This window comes from Frieseomelitta varia, unplaced genomic scaffold (genome assembly GCF_011392965.1).
Source record: "Frieseomelitta varia isolate USP_RPSP 00005682 unplaced genomic scaffold, Fvar_1.2 scaffold_320, whole genome shotgun sequence".
In the NCBI taxonomy this organism is placed as follows: Eukaryota; Metazoa; Arthropoda; class Insecta; order Hymenoptera; family Apidae; genus Frieseomelitta; species Frieseomelitta varia.
The window spans coordinates 50103-64317 of NW_025110058.1; the positions used below are offsets into that span (position 1 = coordinate 50103).

At 36.9% G+C, this 14215-nt stretch overlaps 1 long non-coding RNA gene and 1 pseudogene across 1 annotated transcript; one reads left to right on the plus strand and one right to left on the minus strand.

Moving 5' to 3' along the window:
• Positions 1 to 9752: 9752 nt before the first annotated feature.
• Positions 9753 to 10315, minus strand: LOC122530017. The gene is made up of 3 exons (XR_006306896.1): positions 10234 to 10315; positions 10035 to 10159; positions 9753 to 9959 (listed from the first exon to the last, which is right to left on the minus strand). It is a non-coding gene; the product is annotated as an uncharacterized LOC122530017 (long non-coding RNA).
• Positions 10316 to 11167: 852 nt separating this feature from the next.
• LOC122530016 lies at positions 11168 to 13957 on the plus strand (annotated as a pseudogene).
• The last annotated feature ends 258 nt before the right edge of the window (positions 13958 to 14215 follow it).

Genomic DNA, 14215 nt, shown 5'->3' on the forward strand with positions numbered 1-14215 from the left:
GAGAGTAATTTTAAATTTACGGAAGTGGAATTTACGAAAACAGATTTTCATCTTCTTCGAATATTTATCCATGAAAGCACTTAGCTAATTACAAGCGAAACGAAACTTTCATTTAAAAATTTAATATTCCGTAGTTGAGAATCCTGAAGCCTCGTAATTCCCTTCTCTTTCAGAATTTAGTCGAAATAAAGTTTGTAGAAATAAATCTCGTTTAGTTACTCGAAACATAAAAATAATTAACCGAGTGAAGCATAAAAATAATGAATCCGGTAAAATAAAGAATCCCCTCTACGTAGTAGCTGTTTTACTATTTCCAAGCACGTATTTTACAATTACGAAATAATTCCGTTTTATCCTTTAAATTCGCGAAACGAAGATTTACAGAAATAAACGTTGCTCGGTTTAATCGTCCGTTTACTTTCGAGTTGGTTAAAACAAAGTTCCTTTTCTTATTTTTCAATTTTAACGCGCGCAAGATTACGAAAGCATATTTCGATCGTTCAATCTATTTAATTGACCTGCTATGCCTTCGGAGGAACTTAGTTTTTACATAAACTGCTGTTCGTTTAGCCGCTCGGTGTGTTTACTTTCGAAGTAAGGCAAAGGAGTGATCCAAGTGAGGCAAAGGAGTTTTCGTTACATAGTTTAGAATTCCGAAGCTTGAGAACTTGAACGTGGCGTGGATTTTTCGCAGGGGTTGTCGAGTTCCTTGTATGACAAAAATTATTCAGCAAACATCCTACTGGTTGTTTGTCGAACGTAAACGATCGAGATTCGCGGAATCCCCGGGAAGGAAAGGAGAATCGAGAACTTTACACGGGCAAAGTAAACTCATGACTGAACCAAGTTTATTGATCATGAAGGTGGAGCACCAAGTTTCTGGAGGCTTTATTTTATTTACCAGAAAGCTGCTTCGCGATGTGTTTAACAAAATAACTTTTCAAGTCGTGCCGATTCGAAAGCCGAACGCCAGCCGATCGCCAACTGTTGCGATCCTTTTCTTCGTGGTTCTTCTTTCGCAGGGCTATAATGATAAATAACAGAATAAATTCAGGAGAAAATCAGCTTGATTACTTAAAAATTGTCTTGTGCTCTGCGATCAAAGATATTTAATGAAATTGTTGATGTTGTGATTCTTCTCTCTACAATTTTTTTTTTTTCCGTATAAATGTGACAAGTGTGAAAGATCAAAAACCTTCAAAAAACTAACGATGGACTTAACCCTCGAATGATGGATGGTTTCTAATCGCAGTGAAACTTTTATCGTTCTTTCAAATATGAAACGTATTAAAAAGAATAAGATTATATTAACAAAATTATCACGAATCGTCCAATCCGTAAAAACATAAATTTCCACGAATATTCACAGCCTGTTGATTACCATTTCGTTCAAACTCGTCATTTTCTAATAAATCATTCCCCATGACTGATCAAAAAAAAAAAAAAAAAAAAGAAAGAAAAAAAAGTGAACCTCAAACGCATCAAAAATCCACTCGGTCCCCCGCCGATTTGCAACCCGTCGCATTTAACAGTGGAAGATGATACTTGGCAACTCGTTCATCCGCGTTTCATCGTATCGACCATATGGGGGCCACTCGACTCTCTTCTGGACATCTGTGTGTTGGCTCAACAATGGTTTCGTCCAGTAGGCCACGTTCCCGCGTACTTGACTTTTGTAACACAGTTACCATCCTCCTTTATCTCTGTTCGAATTGGATCTACGAACCAGGTCGCCCCCCACTTTCTCTCTCTCTCTCTCTCTCTCTCTCTCTCTCTCGGTTCATTGAGCCAGATCGACGTCCTCCCGCTACATAAGTTCCATTTCGACCGAATGAATGTTTAATTCGAGCGTCATTCAGCCGGCTGCTCGTTCTCCACCAGCGTGATCCACGCATTAATTCAATTTCGTGCTAATTAATGGAGGCACTCGTCGGTTGATTCGATTTGAATACGCTCCTAGACACCGGGTTCCCTCCTTTCTTCCACGCTTCTTCTTTCTCCCTGGATCAAGGATTTCTGCCGTTTTCCACCGTCTGCCACCTTTTTTTTTTTTTTCACTCCTTTCTTTTCTTTTCTTTTCTCTCGACCTGTTCTTCTTCCCTTTACGATTCGGTTCGATCGTAACCGGTCAACGTCCGTGTTCAACGACCGATCCTATTCGCGACCGAGAGTCCCCTTCTCACTCTGTCCGTCCCTTTCCCCCCCCCCCCCCCCCCCCCCCCCCCCCTCGCGAAACGTTCGTTTGCCCCGTAGTCCGAGTGACCAAGAAATTCGCCTCCTGTTTCTCTCTCTGTCGAAACCATTCTCGCCATTCTCGCAGTCTAACTCGGCTCGAGTTTTAAATAGCAGGCACTGTGTGGGTTTGCTATCGAAAATGAAAATGAAGCGATACGACACGCCGATCAGCGGTTCCCAAACTTGCCCTTCTCTTAGAAACTTCCATCCATCCCTCAGAAAAGTTTGTTTTTTTATCTTTTCAATTTCCTTAGGTCAGCTAAATAATCAAACGACTCGAATTAATCCAATGGCATTTCAAGTCGGAACTCTGTAACTTTGTTCCTGTGTTTTTATTTTAACTAGGTTCTCTGGTATTTTTCGTCAATGCCAATATTATTTTTGCGTGCCACAGGTTGGGAAGCGCTGATCCAAATAATTTGCCAAAATATTCGAAGGAACTCAAAGAAAGTGACACTGCTTAATCATTTAACATTCCGGATGTGTGCGTGCTTTTTATATGAAATAATTAAATTTAATAAATTTATTTTATATTTATTATATTTATTATCAAGATTATTATTAATATGAAAGTACACAATTATTTTTAAAAAATTTATATATATATAAACAATAATTATTTATTTTAAAGTTAATAAAAAAAATTTATTTATTTTTTTATTTATAAATATATTTATATATTTTATATATTAAATATATTTATATTTATTATATTTAATTTTATAAATAATTTAAATTATAGTTTATAAAAAACATTGCAAATTTAAAAATATTTTTATTAATTAATTAATATTAAACTATTAATTTTTAAAATTAAAAGAATATTATAAATATAAATTTTATATAAATATAAATAATATTAAAAGAATTTAACATCTTTATAAATAAATTTACAATTTATTTCTTTTTCAGGCATAATATTAAATTTTAAATAAGAAAACTATTAATATTTAAATTAATAATGGTATATAAATTTATATAAATAAATGATTAATATCTACATTAAGCGACTTTATGGTTCTAGACGCGTGGATCTACATAACAGCGGCTTTATGGCTCTAGACGCGTGGATGTTTATTTTACGCAATTTTCGTATTAGATATCACTAACATTTAATTTATCATAGTTGTAGCATCGGTGCGAGTCTAATTAATCAAAACTGACTGATTCGTAATACAAACATTACGTCGACGCGTCCAGAATCATAAAGTCGCTGTTAGCACGCACGCGTCCGCAGTGTTAAATTTTTCGCCACTTTTCAAAAGAACTATTAGGTTAAAAACAAAAAAAAATTTTGCCTTTGAAATTCAAAATCAAGGTCAACTCTGTGGCAAACTCTTTACCCGTATTTCCATCAAATCTAAAGTGTAGAATTCATATATGACACAAACTTTTCCTTCTACCCTGTACGTTCGTGCGAAACTCGCGCGCGAGAAGCGAGTCACTTTCTGCTCGACGCAAATTTTTGCGTTACGCGTGAAACGGTATTACGGTGTTTGACGAACGCGCGACAGAGTCCACATTCGATAACGAACGAAAGAAAAAGATCGAGAAAGAAAAGAGAGAACGAGAAGCATGGCTCGAAAGCACGCGTCCACGTTTGGGACGAGTATTTGATAATCGAGTTGGCCGGGGCGACGGCTTGGCCAAAGGAGCTCGGACTTTGCGAACGCGACCGACATTTCCCCGGAGGTTGGATTCAATTTCGCCGACCGACCGAGACGTGGAATTTCGTAGTCGCGGCTCTAAGCTGTCCGTAAACTCGCACACGGACGCAGCTCGAGGAGTAAGCTACCAGAGGCTCACGAGGTTTCGCGTAAGATTGCGAAACACGGAAAAGGAACGCGACCAACTATGCACCTATGCAAGTCTACGTAGATCGATAGGTGATCGACCACCATTCGCGTCCTTTGAACGCGAAGAAAGAGGATTCGCGAGAAGAGAATTCTCGTCCCTCGGAAGAGGAAAAGGAAGATGCAGGAAATCGAGAATTAAGAAACAGCGGCCGGGGGGAAATACGCGAGGGCAGAGTCGCCGGTAAGAGGATTTACGTCGCGAGGGGGAGGAATTGATGATGGCGTGGGAAATCGCTGATAAGGGAGCAGAATGGGGGAATGATGGCCGATAAAAAAAATTCGCAGCGTAATCCACGACACGAGACGACATAATAGCGCGTTCGAGTGAACGAGTACCACCAATGCTAATCTCTTGTTAGCGCAAGAATATTGTCGTATCTTTTCGCGACGAGCCTGCTGAGTGTATACATTTTGCGCGGATAGTAGTCAGCATTTGGCTGCGTTTAACTGTGAAAGTTAAATTAAATAATGAAACCAAATTATCAAATCATGGAATGATTTGCCAGAAAAATATCTGGGTAAATATCGACACATCGAGTAAGCAAAATAGTCTCTCCACTTGCATAGTAGAGAAATCAACAGACAAAGAGTGGGGCTCGTGCGCGAGGAAAGAGTTTCAACATAGTGGAGAAGATCGATGCAGTGGAGGGGGTAACGCTAGCAATCAGGAGAGTGGGGGGCGGCCAGTTAGCTTTGGTTCAGCCTGTATGTTAGACATCTTTCGACTCATTCTCCTTAACGTTTACAAGATCATATAACTCGAAAGCACCGCGTAGGTCAAGATGATTGCTGACTCGCGAGCCTGTTACACTTACAAGGGAACATACCGAACCTAGAATCGCCGATTTTCATGACATTTGGCACGAACATAGTTTTCAAAGAAATTTTTTTTTTATCAGCAATGGCCGATGTTGAAAACTATCCTCAAAGTTAGGGTAGTATTTTGTTAAATATCTCGGAAATTATTCGAAGATAATTTCGTTTTCGTTGTCGCGTAAATTGATAAAATCAATGTTTTTTAACGAGGAGTTTCAACAGCACGCGGCCGGCCGCGTATCAAAATCGTTAGATGAAGAATTATCGTTAAGAATTCCGACCGTACAGAATTTCTACATTGATCAGAGTTGGAAAAGTAATCTCTGCTCTCGGTTGGACAAGACTAGTTCACAATCCTGTAAATTGCTGTAAAATTAAATACACTTTGGAACAGCCAGAAGCCAAACTCGCGACATCTCTCCTCGCATGGTTTTCCAACTTTCGAGACTTCCCATCTAACTTTTTCCTCGGGACGATGTCACGCCTCGTCGAACACCATCCCGGGATATGAATCGAACGCGAAACAGCAGAGACGGACGAAATACAATTGGTAACGGACAGCGGCGCGACGCGGTCTTCTTCTCCCAGTTCTATTTTCTCCCTCTTCCCCCAGCCTCCGCTCTTCGTTCTACTCTTTCGAAGGATTTCTCTCCGAGAGAAGACGGGCGAACAAAGAACCGGCTACTTCGCGGTGTTATCAAAGAACTCTCAAATTTAAGTTGACCCCGGAATGAAACCAACGAAGCCCGGATCCGAGTCAGTTTCACAATTGTCCCAAGTTTTTCACAAGTCTTCCCCTCTGTCTCGACCTTTTTCTCCTCCGGCTAGTAACAAACGTAAAAACTGGACATCTTCTTGAAGGAAGGAAAAAAAAAAAAACTAGCTGTCGGATAGTGGTTAATTGAGGATCGGTCAAGCACGAGAAAGAGGAGCGACGTGTCGTGCTTGAAAGAAAATGGAAGCTTTTCGAATGGCGTCAACTTCGTTTCTGTGTACGAGATAGATACAGAGTGTTTCCCACGTGTCGGCGAAACAGCGGCAAAGTAGATCCGCGTCCGTCGATGGAAACTAGGAAAAGAGCAGGGGAAACACGAGAAGAGCGGGCAAAGGGAGAGAAATTCTAATGGCTGAGACGAGAAAGAGGCGGACGTGCCGCGACGCGAGGGACAGTTGTTTCCCTCGAGAGTGACAAACTGGCACGTTAATTTCGCGAGTTTCTTGCGTAAATGTCTCTCGACCCGCGTCACTGTAGCCATCTACCGCGGCGATTGCACTTGTGCGGCCAGCTGACGGCTGCATTGTTCACCGAACGACCAACCGTGTCGCGTGAGCCTTACGCGTGTTACATTTTTCCCTGCACGGTTCGCGCTGTACGGTGTATCTTGGAATTGCCGCGCCTTCAAACTAGCGCGCAGCCGGCGTGAATAATGACTCTGGAGGACAATAATTAGCTGCCGGGGTACGCGACATTACAGTGGAATACACGCGGTAGCAAATGGCCGTCGAGTGTCAGCGGCGACGCGCGCGCGTTCAACCGAGTGGAGAACGTAACGCGAACAGGCGTGCAGGCGCGTGTCGACCCGTGCAGAAACACGCTCCCGCTGCCTGTTGAACGAAACTTTGCCGCGACGAGTCAATGCCCCTGCTGATTGTAGCGCTTCTCCCTGGCAATTGTAGCCCCCGTTGTTACACGAACGCATCGCGCGATCGTAAAACACGCCGCTCTGCAGTTTAACCGCTCGTCGGCCATTTTTTCTCGCGGACAGCCTCTCCCCCCGCGTTCACCGGAGCCAACGAAACTCGGATTTTGGCGAACATTCATTGCTAGCGCAATTTAGGATCAAATTTGCTTCGTAACTATAGGATGGTCGCTGAAAGACTGAATGATACAAAACAAAAATAACTCTTGCAAACACATGTGTTTTTATTTTTTTTTTTTTAATTTTTTATTATTTTATTTGGGAATATAGTCGATGGATCTTTTTCAGTAATTTTTTGCATAACCTACAAAGAAAGATTGAAACGAGTTATGACCTTTCAGTTTTTTGAGTGGCCACCCTATATAAGAAAATTTATGTAACGTAAAATCAACAAGTCTATCAAACTGTGAATTATGGATTAACAATGAATTCAACAGTTTTAACGATTCCATTATAACAAGTACGTTTTGTAACTTTGAAGTAAGAATGGCTTACAACATCTGCACTTGGTGTGTATAAAGGGTGAAGTATGGAATTCAACAAACCATTATTGTGCTTGGCGTTAAACGTAGATGTACGTTGCATTTTATTTTTCTAACCTTTTTGCAGCCTCGTCTGATGATGATTTGCCACTAAATTCACCGTCGCTGTCGATAATATTTATGTGTCGTCGGTAACGTAGTTCTAAATCGTTTTAAATTTGGCACTTATATATCACACCGAAATATAGCTAAATACAATTCTCATTTGTCCAGTAAATGTATAAATATTCAGTGAACAAGCAAAGCTTATATATCATACCGGATGATTAAATATAATTTTCATTCGCCTGTTAAATATACGAAAATATATAAGTGAACAGTAATGAAATAACGAATAAAGTGAATAATAATACTGCACTTATCCAAATAATATTTGAATATAATTAATATGACAATACAAAGCTATATCATTGAAACGCAAACAAATAAGATATTATTGATATACGCCGTATGGAACTAAAACAGTTGAGAAATAAACGATCCTTGAAAGTTTTCTGCGTTTTTCATACATAAAAGGACACAAAACAATATATACACGATTTTCTAAATAGTCCGTAGCACTAAAATGGTTAAGTTAAATTGTCACTTTTGAACAGACAAGTCAAACGACCGAACGAACAGTACAGCCACTAATACGAGTGACATTTACCAATCACGATTCACTTCGCACTAACGACTCGCGCGACACTTCCACTCTTTTGTTTAAATGTGGTGGCGCGCGTATTTTAAAAAGCGAGTTTAATAGCGACGAGGCTGACTTAAAATGAAGAAAGAAGAAAATAAGATGGCAGAAAATATTTTGTATTCTCAGTTGTTAATAATCAATCAAAGCAAACGGTCATTGTAAAAATCTTGTTATAATATTAATAAATAGTTTCTTATTAAATTTCGCAATATATTTATTTAAAGAAGTAATATAACCTGCGAGATCGCGCCATCTTTCGATTGTGTGTCAAACCACAAGCGTGAAAAATTCACAATTACGGTAACGGACGTGATTACTCGAAACATCAGTAATCATCCGCAATCGTAACCGTTGATAGTTTCATGTTAGAACAGTTTTGATAAATATTGCAACAAATGTGCGAATCGCGCGGCTAATAAAACGTGCAGTGCTGGTAAAACGCATTACTGGATGGCGTAACAAGAACGAAAAATGATACGTAAAAATATATATATATATATATACACATATACGTGACTGGTTTGGATGTTTCGCAGAACGTAGCAAACATGTGCTTGAAAAAGTACAGTTGTAGGTTAGGTTCAGCGTGTATGTAACGGGAACGATCGTAAAGCTTTCGTTTCGTGCGCTTTGTATATGGGGACACCTCTGAGATCGTAAAATATTAAATAGACGTCGTAACCCTCGGGCTCGCCCCCGTAGAAAAATATCCCCGAATTGGTGCGAGTCAACGACGCGGAAGGAAAGCTCGATTCATTGCTCCAACTCACCCGTATGAATATGTTTTTCAATTCCTTTGGCAACGAATCAACTGCCAGAGTCGGGATAACGATATTAAATCCACTGCAACACGTAGATTTTTTCGGGGCTCGAACTCAGACTTTCAGTTTTTAATTGCTATCTGATTTTTGACTATGAAAACAAATGATTAATTACAGTATTTGTGGACAAAGTGCACTTCTCATCTCGTGACATCTTCCTCCATTTTGAGAACTCGTATTAGGCACCATTCCTCTACGTGTAAGGAAACTCGATAAAATAGCTTACGTTCGGCAATTTAAACTAATTCTGACAGAGAGTAATTATCGGCAAAATGTACATATGTTAAATATACGCACCATTGTTAATATTTATCTAGCATAAGCTGTGGTAAGCATATAAATCTCGAATAATTGTTTTATAAAAACTTCCCACAATTGGAGATATACGTTCAATGGAATTGTCTTTATTAATAAAATTTATAAATTGATAAAATGCACATGAATATATTAATGTATTACTAATTGTATTATTAATTTACACTTGTATAAATGTATCTATCTGCAGAACAGGAAGTGAAAAGAAAAATATTGAATATAGAGTTACTAATACTACTGTTTCTAAGTTTTAATTTTAAATATTTATGTACAGCGGCGCCGTTTCATTACTATTACAGGGTCAGTTAAGTTGGTCGTTTCTTAACTTTTGGTAAACTCAATTTATATTTAGGAATCGGTTGGACTTTATGAACAGTTTTTTTCTTAACAGAACAATTTTTTCCTCTTCTTGCTTTTTTTAGCAGCAATTTCCTATTACCAGCAATTACATGATATGTATTATAATCTCAAAAATTGAATATTATTAAAATGAAAATTACAAATCACTTTTACTATTTGTTTTTTTCTTCTCTCAGTTTTTCTTTTTCTTTCACAGTGTCATCAAACTGTTTTCTTTCCTGCACTCGAATCATTGTATGCAAAGGTAGGGTTTTTGGCAATTGCAACTTATTTTTCGTCAAACATGGTACAAACGGTGGTTTTTTTCCACAGCTGGTTTTCTAAGATATTTATTATTCGATAATATTAGATATGTATTGATTAAAATATGTACGCAGTTTATCTTGGACAAAGTTTATATAAGAGTACACACTTACTTCGATATTCTTTTTACTTTGCTTGACGCAATTATCAGATTTTTGTACTTTTTGATTTAAGTTATTACTCGTTGGCTTATTTTTATCATTTATTAGTTTTTTTTCTTCGTTTTTTTTCTCATTGTTATTACGACGATTATTAATAGTTTTAGTTCGAGATTTTATAAAGTGAGGCACTGGATTTGCCTGAAATATTCTCACTTCTTCTAGTAACTAAGAATAATGGAAAAGAAATACAATGTCTACTTTAATAACAATTTGTAAAATTAAAAGACATGATTTTCATACTTTTTTAAGATGTTCTTGCTTTTGCTTTTGTTCTTGTTGGTCCCGTAAATCGAAAGTGAATGGATATACTTCGGTTTTCTGCGGCTTTTTCACTTTATTACAAACTTAGTGTTAATTTGAGGTTCCTGAAATGTTCAATTTTTTCACAAATCAATCGTAATTAAAATACTGACAATGTCAGTTATTTAAATTGACATACCATTTTAATATTATTACTACGAACTACATATTCTTCTGTTTCTGTAAATTGTTTATACATGTTTTCTTATCATATTTTTTATTGCACAAAGAGATATTACTGAAAGAGCTATAAAGGGATTAAACTAAATTTTTTATTATTAGATGAGAAGAAAGTAGCTCGAGACTGATTTAGAGAAATTCACTGTTGTAATTCTTGCGCAATCAATGTATTGACATATGTAATTATATTTGGATATTCTGTGTTTGCAAAATTCGAGTTTGGCGCGCTCACAATTGCAGTGGATTTATCTGAAAATAATCATCGAGAAAAAATTAACATCAGACTTCTTCCTTATAATCGTACTTGCTGAAAAACGAATCTCCTAGATCTGATGGATTAGTAATCTCTACAAATTGCGGATATTCGATCGTATCTCATTTCTCATCTTTATCCGAATTTCTATACGTGTTCCAATTGTCATTTTCAAATTCCGGTTTTTCATTCTTCATCTGCCATAATTTTCGAGGTGGTACTTTTAAATTATCTTTCGCGTATGCTATTGGCGTAGATCTTTGTAGATGCTTTTTGTTCACTGATAGTGAAGATGCCATTATCTTTAATTCTTAAGAGAATTCTTTCATGATTAATCAATATTTAAAATTTCACATGAAATTTCAAATGAAATTATATACTCCATTTAGAGGTCGTTTGTGCTTTATTTTGAAACTGACAGATATTTCGCAACTGTAATATTTGACCTGTTTATTTATAAACAGGTCAAATAGAACTTGAAGGAAATAACTGAGAATAACAATAATTTAAATAGTATATTATTACAAATATTGCTCCGCTTCGTGCCAAAATACACGAATCAAGAAAATTGAATTTCGCGATCGTTCATTGAAACAGAAAATAAGAATAAAAAAAGAAATAAGATAATAAAAAAAGTAGTTTATGCTCATAAAAAATGTATTTTTTATTCATGCTTAATAAATCGATTTATTTTCATCGATGATAAATCAATAGACAAGTTAACGCAATGATAGATAAATTATTTAACGTAACAGCGTTTCTTTTTATATTAAATCTAGTCATCGATATTCCGAACGCGTGGATATTTCTATGGATACAATTGTTCACAACAAAGCACGAGCCGCTAATATCGTTATGTCGTTCTGCGAGTTGTTCTAAACAGATTTTTCGATATGATCTCTATTCACTCGAAAATTACAACTGACATAGTGCTTATGCGGCACTTTCTTCTTCTTCTTTTAAAAAATTCAACATATTAACGACAATATGACATTGATCTATTACGCTGCACTATAGTAAAGTGCATAGAATCCATATGGCAAACGTTTAGGCAGAAACACTAACGATGCCTTTTAATTAAAAATAACAGTTTGTCTAAAATATTAAAAATCCTTGGAACATGCACGGTTTACGGTAAGAAAAAATACTTTTTAATTGTAAGTGTACCTGTAATGCAACCAGAATATGCAAATTGAGGAAGATATTTCTTTTTTAATGTAGATAATTCGTTTTTTTATTCCTTTATATAATTTTCAGAGCCGATTATAACATTGGCGGTCTTGGAACCAGCTTTTAACCAGTGGGATTAACGCTTTGAGAACCAGCAGTCCGATTATACACTTTACCAAATGCACTTGATACGCTTGATGGAGATGCTAGATTATTCTGTGCCGACTTAGGCACACTCAATGTCAATTCGTCCAAAGTAATGAAATAGAATTTCTTCTATTCTAATTTTTATCCGCTTATCACTGGCTAATTGTTATCTTATTTTTAGATACGAGTTTACAAAGGTGGCGAACAGATAACAGAACACAACATGGTAGATCCACCCTGTGGAGTGGTTGGCTTTTATACAGAGAATGGAATCGGCGGTGGGTGTTGGTTCTAGCGTCTACATTTTTAAAAATATGAGACCGTATTTTAAATACTGTTCGCCGCACATTGACGTACATCCAACGGAACGAGAGGTAAATAAAAAATTCTCAGTTACAACACTAACTGTAAGTTAAACATATTCTTTCATTTTGAGTTATAAGAATAAATTTGCTAATAGATTTGGCACAAAGCTGGATTGGACGAAGAATTGAATATATATTAACACTAGCTGATGAACTAGATTCATTGTTAAAGGAACTTATCTCGCCGCGAACATTGAAATTTCTATCCACGGATCCGAATTTGAGAGCTAGCTTTGCGGAACAATGTAAAAGAATCCCACTGGTTAAAAGCAACGCTTTAACTGCGATTTCCGTGGGATTCGAAGGGACTCGTGGAACGATCCAGCGAGTAGTTGTCTCGTGCTGGGCACGGAATACGAAGAACTACTTATTTTAGATCCACGGTAAAACTTCTTTCCCTGATGACATAATTCTCTATATGAATAATTAAAAATTATAAAATTAAATGCTTCTTGCGATATATCTGTTTTAGAACGTTTTCTGTATTATGCATAAACATCCATTAGAATGGCCGCCAGTCGCTTTTTGCGTGTACAGATTTATGGACCGGTGATGGAAGAATATTAATTGTTGGAAGAGATGGTAAAATAAGAGTGATAAAAGGAGGAAGTCCTGTGAAACTTTGGGAAAAATTACCATCACCTGCTGTTGTAGCTGTATCGCTCCTGAATAATGAAGGCATCGCGGTTACTATCATGGTACTTTAATCAGCTTTTTCAGTAAGGTACGCATAATATTTTTAGACAAACTATAATATAAATAATAATATATGAATCATATAGGGAATTAAAATATGGCATATCCATGTTCCTGGTGCAATTTTGGATTCGATAAGTTTACCAGTTCCGCAAATTGGACTTTCTTTGCTCGCTGTGAGTATAGTTATGGTACGCTGGTTATGGTATTCGCTCATACGATGGAAAACATCACGTGGACACGTTAAAAATTATAGAACCGAGTTTCTCCGATAAAGGTGAATTAGAAATATTATTACAAATGTTATTTTTCTAAACTAAATCCCAATAATATAAAAATATTGTATTTTTTTCTTCTCAAAACAGTACGGTAAAATGGGTCAAGAAGAACGTACGATGGCAATGGTCACCATAGGAGGGCGGACTCTGTGTAAAAATTCTAAAACGGACCGCAGACTTCATTATTCACAATGCGATATCTAATTTACCCTCAAATGATTGCTCCAAATTTTTAGTACCAAAGGAAACACGACTGTTTGTTGAGCAATGCGAGAAAAATCGGAAGCGAAGGAAATCCATTCTACTTTTCAACAAAGTCTTCTTCGACTGAGATTGGCCAAAGAAGTAGTCAAAGCGCGGGACCACATCCGCTCACCATGGAAGCTACGGTTTTAGGATTGGGACTGAATTACCAGATTCGTATTTTATTGACGGATATATCGGATGAATTGTCCGACACGGATTTGTACATCGTTTGCAGAACTGAGAATACGAAATCACGGGTGATGGATGTACCTCTCTCACCGAACGGTATTCCGATTCCTATAGTCCTCAGTGCGATTTTGAAGAGTAGAATATCTAGGGAAGGGTAGAGATTTTACTGTGTAAAAAATCGAAAACGAAGCCAAGCCAGTAGCTGTGAAGGCAGTGGTTTTACCTACTGGCCGCCGAAGAAGATATCGAGATTTAATCTTCTAGAAAGTAGAAGCGTGAAACAGATATTTTTTTATATGATTTACATAAAAGTGTTCGTATATTACACGTATATAATATTATAAACGTGTAATAAATATTGATTAGAACAAATTGAAAGAAAGTTTTGCAATTGTATTATAAAAACATGTTATGTCAAAACAATTTACTTCTTGTCCCTTTATCATAATTATACTTAATTAACTTTCGTATAACTATACTGATAATTAACTTTTGTTCACCTTGCGTCTATATTTTATGTATTCTTACCACTTTTACTGTACCACATTTCGTTTGCACAGAATCAATACTTGGAAATGTTTAAAATATCCCTATTAG